The 13,873-nt window shown below is 40.3% G+C and overlaps 1 protein-coding gene across 1 annotated transcript in view; it reads left to right on the forward strand.

Moving 5' to 3' along the window:
• The window catches only part of prkn (parkin RBR E3 ubiquitin protein ligase), a 125,071-nt gene that overhangs the window by 34,767 nt on the left and 76,431 nt on the right, over positions 1-13,873 (forward strand). The window lies entirely within an intron of this gene.

Here is a 13,873-nt window from a genome sequence, read left to right on the forward strand (position 1 = left end):
AATTATCACATAATGCTGCTGTAAATGAATGAGAGCTTTTAAAGATGCACTTGTATGTTGTGGTAATCAGAATGGCCTTATTATGGTCAATATTAACACCACTTACAGCTGAATTCATATTGTTCTTGTATTTTAATGAAGCTCACATTTATATTTCATCCTCAAAATGCACCTTAATCTATAAAAGATGAATCACTGATTGATTACACATGCATCATTGTATACACAAGCTAAAAAGCAAGAGGAAAATTAAAGGCCGTCATTCTAATTAAGTATTAATAAACATTTTTTTATAAATTATACAATAGTGTATAAAGCTCATAGACAACTAAGTAAAGCCATTTATCTTAGCTGTGTGTGTTTGTTTGAATAAACTCAAGCAAACATTATTGCAAGGTTAATCGATGTTTAGTAGAGAGGTTTAGAATCTTTTTAGCTTGTTAAAAGAACTAGAGTTTGGTTTCACATTTCACCTTGACTTGGAAATTTTCCAGCAGCAGCTCACCTCATTTAGCTTAATGAAGCACTTATCGTATTGATTATCTGATAACAGAAGTGCTTCATTAAGATTAATCGATTGATAATACTGGTTAATATGGATGAACCAGTATAACAGAATGCTACATATAATGCTGGACCTCCTTAAGGAGAGGTTTGGCAGTGGTTGAACAAACACATTGTAATAGATGAAATGAAATGTAATACACTTTTTGTATTAATGTAATTTTTGTATTTATTCTAATGTAAGTGTTTTTCTGAGCATATAAACATGTACTGCCCTGTTTGTGTTGTGCTTGTTGATGGTCATCTTCAAATGATTGAATTAACTTTTTATATTTAATATTTATTTTATATTTATTTTATATTTATTTTATATTTTGTAAATGTTTTTTCAAATATTTTATATCATTTGATAGAAGTTACTGATTCATTTATAGCAGTTACTGAATCATTAGTAGTTGCTGATATGATAAAAATCATCATCAGAATGATCAAAATCATACCTACGGCTCATAATTGAAGAAGAACTTGCCTAAAAGTTGTGATTTGATGTAGAAATAGTAAGCACAAAATGCTTAGATGCAGTTTTACTAGCCTATTTGGCCCTAGAATAAAACAGGGTGATTTTGGAGGGCTCATGAATAATTTGATGTGCTCTATTACTAACTATCTAGTCTTACTAGATTGCGCTGATATCCTGTCCTTGGGGTGTGGTTAGCGCGCAGAAGAGAACCCCTTCGAGCTTCAAGTATGGCTCAGCTTGATCCTTTAAGATCCATGGAAGATGGGCACTTTTTCTGTCCTGGCACCGAAGTGGTGGAACGAACTTTCCCCGGGTGTCCGAACAGCAGAGTTGCTTTCTGTCTTCAAACACAGACTGAAGACCCACCTCTTCCAGGAGTACTTGGGTGAAGTGTAGTGCTGAGTATTGTGGTCTCCATAATGACTTATGTATTTAGTAGCGTCTAAGCTTAGAGGTATCTTTTTGGATCCGAGCCTTTACAAACTAGCTAAGGGTATTTTGTGAAGCACTTTTGTAAGTGACCCTGGGTAAGAGCATCTGCGAAATGCCTTCAATGTAAATGTAACAAATGGTAAAGCTGGTTGTCTGTGAAGGGTTACTTCTTAGCCTCTCTCAGATACCTGCTTGCTTCCCCTGATGTCACTTTGACTATGGCTAACAGGGCTTTCGCTAGTGGGCTGGTGTATGTGAATTGGACCTACAGCGAAAAACAGTTTACGGCCCAAGGTTTTTCGCGGTAGGTCCATACGCCTGTCCATACAGTCCATATGTGAGACAATAGGCTGAAAAACAGCCCAGTTTGAAATTGGCATATTGGAATTGGGCATATTTACATATATCCGTCTACTCAACTGCAGTTTAACCTCGCCCATTCATGCTGGAGGTATAAAAGTGATTCAGCTCGGCCTGATTTTTAAATAAAGCTTAAATCAGGGCAACCAATCAGATTGTTCTTAAAGGCACAGTCATGAGGTTAGAAATAGTCATGGGAAAATGATTTTTTGATTATTTTGGCCCAGAAACCCTCACAAATATCATCAGTGGACGACAGGAAATATAATAAAATACAATAGAAATGTAGGACACGCATAATTTGAAGGTTCTTTGAGCAGTAACATTGAGGAACCACTTTTGGTTCTATGAAGAACTGTGTTTACATCAAGGGAAGGTTCTGTAGGCCCTTGAAAGGTTCTTTACACTCATATATGTTGATTACAAATGCAGTTCTTCTATGGTATCATCTCTCATAGGTGCTTCAAATGGTTCTTCAAAAGAGTATATGGGCACTTTACGCTGTCCATGTTCCACGAGGAAGAGCTACAGGTGGTGCAACTTTCATTAAAGCCACAATACAGTTCAGTCCGTACCACTGCCCAAGGTCACACCGGTAATCACTTCAGCACTAACGATGGAAAGTTTGGAAAAGTGTTCCTGTCACTAACGATGAATCCATGATCAAAAGAGCTGCTTCAAAAGAGTGATTTGGTTTCTTAGTCAGACATTTCTCTTTTATGCTGTTACCCCCCCCCCCACCTCCACCCCCACCCCCAAACCCTCCCCACCATGCTACCAGTGCCAGTGAATGTGTGAATGTGACTCTGTTGTCCTCGGCCGCGTGGTGGGTTTCACGTGCTTGTTTGAGCTGTGGAGGGACTTGGAGCTCCCAGCTCACATTAGTCACACAGCCTTAGCAGGCTTTGCCTCTCTTAGCCCAGCTTTCCCCACCATCTGCCTGCGCGCATCGCAAGGCCGACGCCGAGGAGCTTCACTACGCGTCTCTGTCTGCCTCAGCAGTCTCGCTCTGGCCTGGCTCTCCGAAGACACCTGTTTTCTGTTGTTGACTGAACAGATGACATTGCTACAGATTTGCTGCGGTTGGAGTTGTTGCCCAGCTTTTGTGACTCATTTTGCAATTGCATGTTCAACACGGCTAATGATGTTTATTGAAGCTTTGAATAGCAGCTCTTTTTTTGCAGCTGGTTCAGAGGTCACGTTTACGTTACAGGTCTCGAATGCTCGAATCCTGAGGGCTCACATTTGAAGCTGAAAGCAGGGTTGTTGTGGTGTCGTGGTTTCACGGTTAGACTATGACCGGATGGTTACTCCACTGTTGACAGGCTGAGAACCACTGGTATACAGAGTTCCTTAAAACAGTGGTTCTCAGCCTGTTTAGCCACAAGCTTGTCCAAGCTTGTCCATCTTGACTCCACCAGAGCAACCATCTTCACATTTCGTCCCAAACTGTGGGAGTTCATTTTATAGAGCAGCTGGTTTAGCTCTGTGGTCCATGTCTGTTGTAAGCATTGCTAAGTAGTGTTACAGCAGCTGCTAAACACATAGAAAATATATGATCTGCTCTGAATAGTCCAGACAGCAACTTTGCAAACATCCAACAGCTCTTTCATATCTTGGCCTTTCAGAATGAAACAACAGCCATGCTTTTTATACTTTTTTTAGGATAGTTAATATCTAAGCTAGTGAAATGAGCCATTTGCTAATGAATAATAATTAATAGTAGCTTTGTTATAGCTTAGAATAACAATAGGATATCGCTGGGTCGGGAGATTACTGTATGTCAAATTAGCAATGGCTGCATCCCAATTGAGTTCTGCACACTATATAGCAACCCTAATGGTGAAGGTTTGATAGGTTAGTGCAAAAATATTAGTGATATTATGTTGCTATGCCAATATGCCATATAGCACTGCAAGTTGTCTTGCGCCACCACCCTAGCATTATTACCGGCCATTATTTCGAATAATTGTTCCAGACATGAGTAGCTCCTCCCTTTCTATTTTGTGAAGCATTGTGGTATAATAGTTTCTATAGTAACCACACTCAAAACGGACTGGCTGAAGTGTGCATCATGAATACTTTAACACTTTTATCTGTATTACACACTACATACTTAAAACTAGCTAGTATTCTCAATTGGTATGCAATTAGGGCACCCCTATGTGTATTTGCAGCTAATACCTGAGAAGTGTTATCCACTATAACTACCGCTTAAAAGTAATTACACCCACAAGCCTTTTTTTTGTTGTTGTAAAAACCAAAATCAATTGTTTTATGATTATAATAAACTCTTGCTTTTCAGACAATCATAAAATATTATCATAGTTAGACTTTGCATGACGTAACTGAATACAAAGCCCCACCACAATATGCAAATCAGTTAGCCAGTGTTACCCCTCACTGATGACAATGACTGCCTCATGTACTTTTAGTGTGACTTACAAGAAGTAGATTGCAAGAACGCGGTCATGGCTTAAGCAGGCTGTCACTCTCCTACCTAATGTTGGTGAAGTTTAGCTGTTGGAGAAACCTCTCCAACCAAGAGCTGGAAAAAAACAAGTCATCAATTTTTTTTATTTATTTATTTATTTATTTATTTTTTAATTAAGATCTTGTTAGCATCAAGCTAATAATTATGGTGGCCCACAAATTTATTTCCTTCTGAAAATAAATAAATAAATAAATAAATAAATAAACAAACTTCAATTTCAATAATTGAAAGCACATGTGAGTGCTGTATCATATTTTAAAATTGTTTTCTTTCACAGTTTTTTGATGCTAGAATACATTTAATGCTAAAAATTATGCCCATTTAAAAAAAAAAAAAAAAAAAAAACCTTAAACACAAACTCTAAATCGAGCTCTGTTTGGAAAAAGGAAACACAAGGATGTTAACTTTGCTTCTAATTAATCACTGTTTTCAAAACACCCATAGAAACCTATTGACTCCATAGACATTAGGAACTGTTGTATACTTGTATTGCTGTGCAGAGAACTCACAGTCCGTGCAGGCAGCTCAACCCCAAGTTCCCCAAGTATTGTGTCTCAGTACACATCTTTGTAGTTCTTTAAATTGATGGTGAATCTAGGCAGTTGCAACAGGATCTATCTGCCTGGCCCTTTAACCTGTAGTCTGTCTGCGTCTCCAGGGCGCATTTACACTTGCTATCTAAATGTGTCTCCAGTTAGTCAGACTGCTGGGTGTGTTTACACTTGCAGTTTTACGAGGCTTGGTCTTATCCAGAGTGAACCAGGGGAAACAGGGTCATAATGTGAAGAGGTAACATCCCCTCGGTGAACGGGGCTATCATTAGCTTTAAAAAGCTTCTGATCTCTTGTTAGCTTAGCAGCTGTCCTCTGTTGACACAGGATGATTACAAGGATTACAAAGATCAGGTGATCATCTTGTGATGTGCACGCACATTTAATAGAAACAATCTTATAAGGCCCTATCTTAGGCTGTCAACCATGCACCGCACAGCTTGATTTAGGGGCGTGTCAGTGTGTCTTTGCTTAGCATGTACTAAGTCTCTTATTTATTCATGGGTGTGTTTCGGGCGTAACATGCAATAAACCAATCAGCGTGTCACACGCCATTCCCTTTAAGAGCCAGGTGTGGTCTGACTTGGCACATCACGCACGGTCTGGAAAGGCGTGCTGAAGCGGTGGAGCTTCTACCTGTAGAATTACAGTTATTTAATTTTGTATTCTGTTTATTGTTTATGTAAACATTTGAATAGCTGCCAATTGGCACACGCTATGATGATATGAACCATCGGCATAGATAAATACTTGCAAGCAGTGTTGCTATTTAAATGTCGCAGGCAGAAGGCTTGAAAATAGTTTGTTTAGGGGGGTGTAAGATAACAATGAGCATCACTTTACATCATTTCAGTATTACCTTTTTTCATTGTGATCACATTACCATGTACAGTGTCTAGTATCAGAGTCTAGAAGCACATATAAAGTGGCTGATTTTAAAAGATCCAATTTTTGTTTTTTTCATTTTGGCTCATCTGTCCAATAAAGTGATTGAAGTGATTTTTGACTTCAGTACAGTGGAGCACAGTTACTGTACCTCCTCATGGCCCGGCTTTACAAATGAAAAGCATGCGTTCTTCTTGTTGTTGGATGGTGGTTAATGATGTGGAGTTTGTGCTAAACCCATTCTAATATTCAGTGCATGTGTTGTGCTGAGCCACTTCCATGCAAAGCACAAAGATGAATATTTTTTTTGGGTGTGTGATACATAGGGAGATAGCTTTAACCCTAGATGACCTTGGCAAATTGTTGGAAGTCTCTTGGGCTGCTTATGATTCTGAATGGCAGGCCCATTGATTGTCTCCTCACTCTTGAAATTGAAATTCTGTCACTGCGTGGCTCCAAAGATCCAAGTCATTGCTAATGCAGCGCATCCCTGTCTTTAAAACACTGACTTGTTGATCGAGCTCTCCAAAGAGCACATCATAATTGGAAAAGGTCATATGAATGCAGAATGAATGCACGACAGCTTCACTGTACCCTGATAATACTCCAGAGTGCTGGGGGTTGGGTGGAGACAGACAAAACAGAACAGGCTTATGTTTTTACTATATTTTGTGATGCATAGGACTTGAGCCATGCCATAGAGGAACCTCTTTTGGTTCCATTAAGAACCATGTTTAATGTTTAATAGAGATGTGTGTGTGTGTGTGTGTGAAGAACCTTTAGAGTGGTTACAAACCTTTACGTCAAATGATTGATTCTCGGACTGTAAGTGGTCCAGTGGACAATGGCTCTGCCACTATGACCCGAGGATTGCTGGTTCAGCAGCCGAAGTCAGCGAGAGCACAATTGGCCTTGCTCTCTCAGGGGTGGATTGATGGCACTTCTTCCCCACATCACTCCTAGCGTGATGCTTTCCCCCGAGTACACTGGCTACCTAGTAATGCTAGGTGGGTGGCATCACATTAGGAGACATCACCCTCATAGGGCACTGCTAGAGATAGGGGAGTTCACATAAACAGAGATTGGGTAATTGGCTTTCCAAATTGGGTAAATAGGGTAAAATTAGAAATAATGTATATTTTATTTATATAAGGTTCTTTACACTCACACATCTCTATTACGTAGTACACACTGCAGTGGTTCACCTATGGCATTGTTCTTAAAACCAGTTTGTAGTAGGGTACGATATGTATCAAGATACAGGGGTACAATTTGATATATTGTTACATATTGCAAGACTGTAAACAAGATAATATCTTTCATGTGTTACTAAACAAAATTATAGGAATACTGTCTATACAAAAACCATATACACCATCATATGCAAAAATCTGAGTTAACTTTTTATCCTATCACAACAGTGGGATCTGAAGACTATCTAGCAGTGCGATTTTAAACACAGCACAAGATGAACCACTGTCTGGCATGATTCCCTGCAGATAAACTATTAAAACTAAACTATTGCTACAGTATTAAAAAAACATAATATTGCGATACTTTGATATATCAATATTTTCTTACAAGCCTAATTTGTAGCACCTTTATTTTGTAAGAGTGTGTGTGAATATTAATGTGTGGATGAATTGGTGTGATTGCATGTTTTGACCTGGACTGACATTTTAAAATGTCAGTTGCTAGAAATGAGGTTTATCAGGGAGAATGAACACTATTAACCCCAAGATGAATCTGCCTTCATTATAGTAGTTCTTAAAATGGCCTGTGCGATGTTCTATGGTGAAACCAAATGAAGGTGTGCACCAACAAGATGTTATTCCTTCAGCATCAGAGAAACAAAGAGCATCACTGCAAGACATGTCCAACAGTCTGGCTAATCTATTCATGTGAAGTAATGGTTGTCATTGGCCTTGTTCAATCAGAAGGGTCAACTTTGCTGATGGAGTAAGGCCATTGCCATCGATTATAAATGCAGTGGGGAAAACCCGAGTGCTGACGTAGAGCTATACGGCGCTATCGACTAGTATAATATCCCACAACCACCAAGCCTGGGCTTTATAGATGGCAAACTTTGACTCTTCAGACATCCATCATGCGATGTATGATCAATGGTAATTTCCATGCACTCATCATTCATTTTTCTATAGGGCTCTCTAATCAACCCCCTGTTGCCTCGGTTGCCTTCATCTTTGCAGATGCTTCTGGGTACGTTACAGCTCTCTCACTTTACGCTGTAAAAAAAAGGCTCTTGTCTGGTGGCTCCTTCACTCTGAGCCAGAGGGTCTTCATTAAGTTGATGTCATTAAAAGGCAATCCTCGCTGTCGGTCTGGGGGAAAAATGAACCAGATCGAATTAATTTCATGTATTTTTTTTCCCCCTTTCCTTGTTCAAGCGCAATGTTTCCCTGCAATAAATTATCACACGTGTATATGGACTGTTGCACAGACGAGGACCTTTTCCCCTATCTGAGTGCGTGGGCTCTCTAATAAGCCTCTTGCTTTTAACGAGAACCTGTTTGTGACTGGCGAACTGATTTGCATCGCAAATTTTTGCACTGTGAAAATGGACCTGAGCAAAACAAATGGAGAGAACACTCCCGTCGACACAGAGCAGTGCCTCATGGTCCTGCTGCAACAAACGGCCCAGACGCTGTAGACTCTACACTCCAAGCAACAGGGGTTCTGTATTGTACTGAAAAGGGTTTGAAGCATGATCAAACCCCCCCTGCTTTTTAACTTTGCCCTTACACTAGAAGGGTAAAGACTAGCACATCTCCTGCCACACATGTGCAGCATTCCTAGGTAGCCAAAGCACTTGGAGGGATACAACAGCTAACAGATGCCTGTGCTGACCAACATCACACTAGGATTGTGTCAACCCACCCCGGAGAGAGAGAGCAAGGCCAATTGTACTCGCTCAGACTCCGGCTGCTGATGGCAAGCACCCTGACCTGGGATTGAACCTCTTTTTTTTTAAGGGTGTGCATGCTTCAGAGCTTTTAAGCTTTTCCAGGCCTTCAGAGAAGGCTTAATGATACTGTGAGCTAAAAATTATACTTTTTTATTTTTTTAGAATTATCATATGTGTAATATTGTTAAATTTCATATTTCTGATAGTATTGTAGTGGTTAGGGATAATATTACAGAAGAGTCACCCTTATACGCCACACCCTGTGAGTGGGACTCCTGCCAAGCAGCGCAACAGACGCTTAAATAGAAATTCCGCTACTGTAGCAAACAGTGTAAAATAGCATAACATTGCTATTACATAAAAACAAGAAAATCCCTCTTAAAATCTAGATCTAGATGATTCTGATCTCCAAAATGGCAACTTTACAGGAGGATGAAAAAACCTTACCTGTTAATAGAAGCATAAAAAGATTGTCTGCCATTTTGGAGCATTCCTGTTGGTCTATTCATCATGAAATGTTCACACAGTGTAAAGAACATATTAACATTATCAAAAAGTAAAAAAAAAGAAACAGCAAACATTAAATAACAGTTTTTTTATGTGACAGCTACGATATGCTGATGTCAAGCATTCAGGTTGGTGGAAATCTTTTGGAGAAGAGCTCTAACCTCCAGTTCTGCTGTGTCAGCAAGCAGACGTCTATATGACGACCTCTGAATGATGGAAGAGAGGGAGGCGATTTATACTTTCTTGCATGAACGGCTGTGACATCACTAGGGATTGAAGCTGCAGTTTCTCAATTAAAGGGCTACCCTGGTTCTATACCGAATAGAAAAGACACCTAGAGGATACATAGACTGACGCTTTTAGAACAGGCCCTCACCTAAATATCACAGAAAATGTATGGCTAGACCTTAAACAACACAACCTTAAGGGCCTCTATACTCCTTTTACGTAAGAAAAATAACTGCGTCAAGTGTCAAACGTAGTAAACCGTCACTGCCCACATACTTCTATGCAGCCTTTATGTTGGCATGGATGTAAAGCAAGGCGTCCACTACAGGGCAGTTAAGAGTCAAAGGTTTCTGACCACAACTAACATGGCGATGGTCGTGGGAGGATCACAATTACGTACTTACTACTACTACAAAAAAAAGACGAAATCATCAGCGGCCAGAGTTTCTTCTTTGCCTTGCCGATATGGCAGTAGTCATGTTTCGCTTGAACTTTCGGCTACACAGTTACCCCCACAGTTTTTGGTTGTACTGCTCCGTTCTGTCTGTATCCATAAGCTTTCAAAGGATTTGCACAAATGTGGACGAAATAAACGCAGAGTTTAACATTGAGCATAAGTGAGTCTTTACTGAAAATGCAGTGTTTTAAGTTGAATTCTCTACAGAGGCTGTGTTTCCCTTTCGTAGTAATTTATCAGAATATATTACTTATCTTCTTTTTTTTAACACATTTGTGAAATATTACACCACACTTTCACAGCTGATGAAGCGGTGCTCTCGGCTGTTTTTGCCTTTTGTTTTTTTCCGAACAAGTTTTGCCAATTGTGTCTCACTGAGGCTTAGTTCTAATCCACACAGTCACCACTGAGGTACAATAACATGTAGAGGAAATACACTTTTGCGGCACAAGGCATGTCTCCAAGTACAGAATTGTGGAGGATGATCTTTAAAAAAAAAATTAAATAAAAAAACAGAATTCAAAAGAGCAGCGCTTGATAAAGTTTGCAGCATGGCAACAGATTTCCACGCAAGTGTGTTTTGTAATCTTTCTGCAGCCGAGGGAGGCTGTGCCATTTTCTGTCCATTGTAAAAGTTTAATTTTTTTCCCCCTCTTTTCAGTTCGCTAGCAGATTTGTGTCAGTGCCGCTCGGTGACTGGCATGTTTATTCCTCTCCGCTGTAATCCCAGTGGTCTGAAGCGCGCTTGCCAGCTGGATTAGCATTGTGGCTGCAAATTTCCTCCATTGTAATTGAGACCGGAAATGTTTGCCGTTTTTTTTTTTTCTTCTCTCAAACGTATGGCGGAAACTTAAGACAATGCAGTGCGAGGTGACAGTGCAGTGAGTGAGCGAGGGGCCTTTCCAGCCTCGGCAGTTTTCCAGGCTGTGGCGGCTGCGGCGGCGGCCCCGGAACGATGGATTTCAGTTCTCCAGAGCTCACAAAGAACGTCAAGTCTTGTCTTGGTTCTGTGAAAAATGCAGAGTGAACATTGAGTTAATCTGCCGCTCTGCTTTTGCATTCTAAAACCCATCTGCTTCGCCTGTAACAGTGTCCCCAGAAGCCCAATCAAGAGTTGCTGGAGCTGTTTTTGGCTGTATTTAGCTTCAAGGCAGATCAGTCTGTCAATTTGACGTGTATTACAATAGTGTGTGTGTGCTGTTAAGTTAGAGCGCGAGAGCAGAAGCTGTTAATTATGTGATGTGTTCTAGCAGTCTGTGGCGAAAGTGGCAGTGGGCTATTTATATAGAAACCAGGTTTTCAGTTAAAAACACAGGTCTGTGCTGTTTTGGGATGTCTTCTTGGATTCTGATGAAGTAAACACACAACTTTGTGAATAGTGGATGTTCTTAGGAACCCCCTTTTCTTTTTAGAATTTTACCCCTATTTTCTGCCTCTTTTCAAACTGCCGCTCAGAGGAAAGCTTCGCGAGGCAGCTCTGATACAACAGCTGACTGACACAGTCACCCTAAGAGTGATGTGGGAAGGAAGGGCCGTCAACCCACCCCTAAAAAAGCAAGGCCAATTGTGCTCTCTCTGACTCCGACTGCTGATGGCGAGCAGCATATCCTGGGATTCGAACCAGCAGAGCCTTGGTCCACTGGGCCACTGGGAGCCTCCCATTGCTGTAGCTTTAAGAGCTCAAACATGCACTGATATGGAAATCAGAGTAAAATCACTTTGATTTAGTAATGCTTTTAGTAATGCTAGTAATGCTCCCTTCTGACCGGTCTTTCTATACGCACCATCAGGCCCCTGCAATTGATCCAGAATGCAGCAGCATAGGTTGCCTTTAGTGTTTCTAAGCTCAGCCGTGTAACTCCTTTGCTGGGTTCTCTTCACTGGCTTCCAGTAGCTGCTGCCCACATCAGATTCAAAACCCTGCTGCAGGCTTACGAAGCCAAGAATGAACCAACTCCTCCGTACTTGATGGCAATGGTCAAAAGCCGATCTGCACCAAGAGCCCTTACGCAAAGTTTACGTGACGTTTTTCTCACAAACAAAAAAGCTAAACCAAAATCTACGTCAGATTCATGAGGTGTTTTTTTTAAACCACAGGATTGTTTGCAGCAGTTTTCTTATAATGATGGATCCCATTGTCCTCAAAAACACTGATGACGGTCTGAATCTTTGTGAAAACCATGTAAGTGGAAAAGAACGGATTGGTGAATAAGGTCCAGTGTCTATTAAAACTTTGAGAACATTGTGTGGTTGACTAATTACAGTCTTTATCTAGTTCTATCTGGTTTGGCTATTCAGTACTATGTAATGTTCAATCAGGTGAACTGGTGATTGAAGTTGTCTAATCCATTCAGTGGCTGAGTGCAAGTAGGCCCTACTAGTTTTCCTCACTGATCATGCTGAAAGCAATTTAGATTTGATTGCACTCTTTGTCCAGCTCCTATCATTGTCATAATATGAATAAGAACAAGGTTGATAGCCACTGGACAAGCTCTCCCTCTCTCATCAAGAAATTGTCCTACTTGTCTTTTTTTTTTTTTTTTTTTAAATTACGTCTTCACCTGCATTGCTTGATTTTTGGTTTCCATTTCTCCAAAATATCAAAGTCTCCCTTTTTATGATTTGCAGCTACAGTTTGAAGTACTGTGTAAGCATTGTTAAGCTTTCAAAAGGTACGATTTACTCCCCAGTCCACACAGTTCATGAGCTCCCCAGACAAGAAAATAGTTCTTTGCGTGATTAAGGTATTGGTAACTTTAGGCTCCTGCAGATGGCTTTGCACAAAGACGATTGGGCTATAAATTCATAGGTTGAGAAGAGGTGGTACAGTGCAGTGAGTGTCTTGTTGGATGTGTGGAAAATGGGTCGCAAGCCAAACAAAATGGAGTGATTGCATTTGGGCGTGTCAAAGGCCACAGAGTGAAGGAAGCAGCTGAATCTGCAGATGTATGGCAGTGTACGGTTATACGGGTCTACACTACGAGTGTTCTTTTAGAAATGGCTTGTGAAGGACCTGCATTAACAGACACAGGATCAGAGAACTGCTTGTTTCTTTATATGGTGGAAAGAGAGGTTTAAAAAAAATGGGCATGTAAAAAATTAATCACAATTGTTTTTAGAGTAAAAAACCTCATGAATCTGGTAAGGTGACCTCATGGGAAAAATGCAGAATACAAGAAGCCCCTTAAATCTATGTGAATAATTGGTATTGTTAGTGCTAAAACCATGGCAGCAGTGTGTTTCTGCCTGTGTTTTATTGAGGTTATTGCCTGATTTTAGCCAAAGCTTTTCCTTTTGCTGATTTGGTTAAAATGGTTTGGGCAAAGTGCTTAGTGTCAGTTGTGTGTTAGTCATTTAAAGTAGCAGTGCATGGCTTTTCAACCTCTGCCTGGCAGTGAACATGCACACTCACTAGCGAATTGGGAGAGTAAGGACGCCCACCCGGAGAGGTGTGTTGTTATCTGTGAAAGCTTTGGGAGGAGAAAGTCTGTCTAGCTGTCTATCTACCTGTCTATCTACCTGTCTGTCTGTCTGTCTGTCTGTCTATTTGTCTGTCTATCGATCTACCTGTCTGTCTGTCTGTCTAGCTGTCTGTCTAGCTGTCTGTCTAGCTGTCTGTCTAGCTGTCTGTCTGTCTATTTGTCTGTCTATTTGTCTGTCTATTTGTCTGTCTGTCTGTCTGTCTGTCTATCTGTCTATCTATCTATCTATCTATCTATGGAGCATATTTTCATCTCACTTGTCATCACTTATGTCTTGTCAAACCTGGAATCACTGAAAACTTTGCTTGACCTGTAAAATTCATATGTTTGTGTTCTGAATTAAATTTTAAATTTTAAATCTTAATAAATGTTGTTGAAATAAATCATTACTATTTAATGACACTTATTTTATCTAATGTTTGAATTGTAGTGTGGGAAGAAAGCTGCCTGCATGTGTGTATGTCTTGTTTACAGGTCAGAAGTCTTTGGTCTAGTCTGGGAATTAAGCAGGCCAGGTATTTTGACAG

Source organism: Salminus brasiliensis, chromosome 4, assembly GCF_030463535.1.
Source record: "Salminus brasiliensis chromosome 4, fSalBra1.hap2, whole genome shotgun sequence".
In the NCBI taxonomy this organism is placed as follows: Eukaryota; Metazoa; Chordata; class Actinopteri; order Characiformes; family Bryconidae; genus Salminus; species Salminus brasiliensis.